The sequence below is a fragment of the Myotis davidii genome, unplaced genomic scaffold (assembly GCF_000327345.1).
Source record: "Myotis davidii unplaced genomic scaffold, ASM32734v1 scaffold534, whole genome shotgun sequence".
Taxonomy (NCBI): domain Eukaryota; kingdom Metazoa; phylum Chordata; class Mammalia; order Chiroptera; family Vespertilionidae; genus Myotis; species Myotis davidii.
In genome coordinates, this window is record NW_006286678.1 from 4,707,772 (window position 1) to 4,712,161 (window position 4,390).

Genomic DNA, 4,390 nt, shown 5'->3' on the forward strand with positions numbered 1-4,390 from the left:
GAGGTGCCCAACCCAGGTGCGCTCCCCGGCTGCCCGCCGCCCGCGCCACACCAGCCATTGTTCTGCCGCTGCCGCGGGGCTGACGCCCGGGGTGCCCGCCCGGGGTGCCCGCCCGGGGTCCCCGCTCCTGGCCGGCGCGGGGCTTCTCTCTCTCCCTCCTCCCTGCGGCGGCCCGCACCGCACTTGGCCGCTTCCAGCTGCCCGGGCTCCAGGAGGGCTCCGCCTGCATAAATTAGGAGGCGGCGATTGTTGGATCTATATTATCTACAGAGAAGATGTATAAATAAATTGAAGCTGTAATTATTTTTCTTGGATTCGCTGCAAATCAAGAGAGCGGGCGGAAAGCCGTCTCCGGGAATGGCCGGAGCCTCTCCCGAAAGCCGCTCAAGGTTGCTTCGCGGCGGCGATTTCTTTTTTTCCCCTTTCTCTCCCCATCCCGCAAACGGCATGGGTGTGCGTGGGGGCGGGGACAGAGAAACAATGTCCTTTGTTGCTCAAGATAAAAAGTACAGGCTTTTTGACTTGTAGGCCCAGCTGCTTCCAAAATAGAATGCATCCCCACCCCCAGCACACACACTCACTCACTCACCACCAGCTCTCCTTCTGTGAGCAGTCCGTGGGTAGAGTTCAATCCCACATTTTCATCAGATCTGGAAGAACCTCCAAGGGCGTTATTAAATATGTGAAATACGCCAGAAATATTCACGCAATCCCCATCTGGCCCTGGGAGGGCGGAAGAAAGGACTGGGGAAGTAATAAAGTGTTTATTTTTTTAATCTAGATGACATGTTTTACATCATTAAAAAGGACAATTATTTTTAAAATTCAGCCTGCACGCTTCAATGGTTTGGGAGGTCTGCCGCCACAGAATCCGTCAGAACTTCCCTCCGCAGCCCGGCCCGGGTCCACCTTCAATGCCAAGTCGCATTCTTAACTGTTCAAAACGACGGAGGCAATTGTGAGTCGTTTTAAAAGCCTTCATCTCTGAGTCACCTTTCCCGGGAGAAGGGGGTTTCTCAGGCTCCGAGGCTCAGGCAGCGTTGCAAAGGGTCAGACACAAAGGGTCAGACAGGGTTCAGAATGCCCAAGCCTAGGCCAGACCACCAATAACTCGGAGACAAAGCACAATTGTCCCGTTATGAAAACCCTGCTGACTGCTCTCCAGAGTAAGTCCCACCTCTGTGTGGCCCGGGGTCACGCCTTAGTGAGGGGAGCAGCTGGGACTTCTGCCCCATCATCTGAGGCCAAGCCAGGCCTCTTAACAGGATGCCCAACAGCCTAAAACCGCTCCATGCCACCCCTCTGTTCTCTCGGTCTGCCTGGGACACACGCCTGAGGTCAGCGTAATAAAGTGTAGGTCTGCTTAAACGCATGCATCCCTTTGGACTCAGACATTCTAGGAATGCAATTAAGTCATTGAAAAAAAATGTGCAAAGTTGAGTCTTAATGATATTCATCATGTTGTTATTTACATTAGGTCAAACCATATGAAATGGCCATTTCTTAGGTCAAGAATAACCAAATGTCAGAAATTTCATGCTGTTCAGTTTAATAATATATATGGAAAAAAATTAGAAACCCCTAAATGCCCATTAGTAGGGATGGTTGGCTGCATTTCAGTGCCCATTGGAATACTATGTAGCTGTTGGAAATGATGTTCCAGGAGTATATTTGGTACAACGTAAAAGATTTCAAATTATTTTAAGTGGAAAATAATGCATACAGTCAGATCCCTTTTCTGTGAAAATGAAAAATAAATATGCAGAGGTAAGGGTAGATCCCAAGAAGTTAAAAGGGGGTTGGCATGATTTTTTTCTTCTTCTTTTGTTTATCTGTATCTTCTGATTTCTATTAACAAATATGTATTGCTAGTATAATAATAAAGGGTGTAAAAACACAATAATAATATAAAGTGTGGCCCTAGTTGGGTGGCTCAGGTGGTTGGAGCATCATCCTCTATACCAACACGTAGGTAGGGTAGGTAGGACTCCGGTCTGGGTACATACCTAGGCTGCAGGTTCCATCTCCCATCGGGGTGCATACGGGAGGCAACCAATTGATGTTTCTCTCTCTTTCTGTCTCTCTGTCTTTCCTTTCCCCTCTCTCTAAAAATCAATAAAAACATATCCTCAGGTGAGGATTAAAAACAACAATAATAAAACAAAATAAAATGTGGGGCCCAGAGCTGAATCTGAGATGCTGACCAGAGCTGAAGAGAAGAGACTGTCCAGCTGCAGCCCCGACCCAAACACCACCTCCACCCTTTGTGTGGCTGGAGGCAGGCAGAGGAGGTGTGGCCAGATGCTCAGAGAAGGGGCAGTGAGCTGGGGTGGTGCGGAATCACCCTCTGGGGCCACATGATCCAGGCAGCTGCCAGCACCAGGGGAGCTCCCTGGCTGCTCTGGGCCTGGCCTTAGAAGAGGTGCAAGAGGAGCAGGAAGCATATGTATAAGATGGTTTTTGTTTGAAGAAGTGCTGGACTTCTAGGAGTGCGAAAATAGCCGCTGTTCTCCTGGTGCCACAATGCATGCACCGTGTCATGGGGCCAGCAGGCAAAACCCTAACATCCACTCCAAGGAGGACCAGGGTGAGCAGCCAGCCTGGAGTTTGCAAATGTGGCCCCAGTGGCACAGGGCAGGCGGGGGAAGGACTGGTGATGACATGAATGGCAACTGAGCAACAGTAAAGAGACTGGTGGGGAAGAGACTCACGTCTGTGAAAAATGTTGTGGAGAGTCCTTCAGCTTCTCTGAGTTCTTGGGACATAAGAAAAATGGCACTAAACATCCACCTGTCCCCATCGTGGACAACAGCGAGGGGCGGTGCCTTCAGAAGACTTCACTGGGCTATGCTGAGCCACCAGCCACACAGTCCAGGCAGAAAGACAGTCACCCGGAGGATGGCAGCAGATCAGGGGGCATGAAGGAGGAGCCAGGGACGGGGTCTGCCCTTTACTTAAAGACGGAGACTGCCCTGCCTCCCACACCCCAGGACTTAAACTATTTACCCAGAGCCAAAGTGGCCAACACTAACGTCACTCTTCAAGCACGACAGGGCACCAAGGTGGCGGTGAGTCAGCGGAGCGTGGACATGCTTTCCACCCCCTTGCCTGGTGCCAACAGCATCCGTGGGGCCTGGAGCAGATCCCGTGTCTGCAGCAGCAGCAGCTACGGCAGATCCAGCTCGCTGAGCAGATCCGAGGCCAGGTGAGCATGGGAGCCTCCCACCCCCTCCACTCCCACGTGGGGGAGCTGACACCCTGAACACCTCGGGCAGCCACGTGTCCCAGCAGGTTTCTGTGGCCATGGCTTTGCTCAGCCAGAAAGCTGGAGGCCAAGGTCTGTCTCTGGACATCTTGAAACAAGCCCAGCCACCTCACGCAAACATCCCTTCCACCACCAGCTCTGTGTCCCCAGGCTGGTGCCCTTCGCCCTGAGGCCAGACAGGTCCAGGGTGCTCCCAAGCTACCTGCCAGGTGCTTTGCCACCTCAGGCCTCAGGCTCTGTGCTCTTCCAGGGCCCCTTCTCCACTGTGGTGTCAGCCCCATCCAAGAAAGGGAAAGGGAAGCCACCCAACGTGCCCCCAGAGGATGTCAAACCCAAAGATGAGGCCGCCCTCTACAGGAACAAGTGTAAGCACTGAAGCAAGGTTTGGGGCCGATAGCTCTTTCCTGGTCCACCTCTGCTCCCATACTGGAGAGAGACCCTTCCTGCGCACTGCCTGTGGCCACCAGTTCACCACCAAGGACAATCCCAAGGTGCACTTTCATCCAAGTCCCCAGGTGCCCGCCCAACTCCACAACAAAATGGCGCAGGAAAGTGTTCCCTATGTTCTCTGTACCTGTCCTCACAGGTGAATCGAGTCTCTCCTTAGACAGCACGCCTGTCCTGGTCACAGCGATCCCCAATGTAGGGCTACGTCAGGATCTCTCTTGGGGGACTAACCCCAAGGACCTAATCGGTGGCCCACTGTCCAAAGACCTGCAGCCCGGCCTTCTCCAGAAAGTCTCCTTAATGTGACTTACGCCCAGTAATTATGAAGATTTTCCCCCCTGAGTATTGCATAAAGATGGAACAGGCAAGTCCTGAGTGTGAAAGCTTTAATTTACCTACCGCATTTATTTTTTATTTTTGTTGACGTAGTCCAGTGGGTCGCCTAAGACCATTGGAAAACACATATATAATTACATATTGTTTTTGTGATTAATCACTATGCTTTAATTATGTTCAATTTATAACAATGAAAATACATCCTGCATATCAGATATTTACATGACGATTCATAACAGTAGCAAAATTACAGTTATGAAGTAGCAACGAAAATAATTTTATGGTTGGGTGTCACCACAACATGAGGAACTGTATTAAAGGGTCGCAGCATTAGGAAAGTTG

At 51.1% G+C, this 4,390-nt stretch overlaps 1 pseudogene; it reads left to right on the top strand.

Moving 5' to 3' along the window:
- The first annotated feature begins 2,523 nt into the window (after positions 1-2,523).
- LOC102768319 lies at positions 2,524-4,102 on the top strand (annotated as a pseudogene).
- Positions 4,103-4,390: the final 288 nt, after the last annotated feature.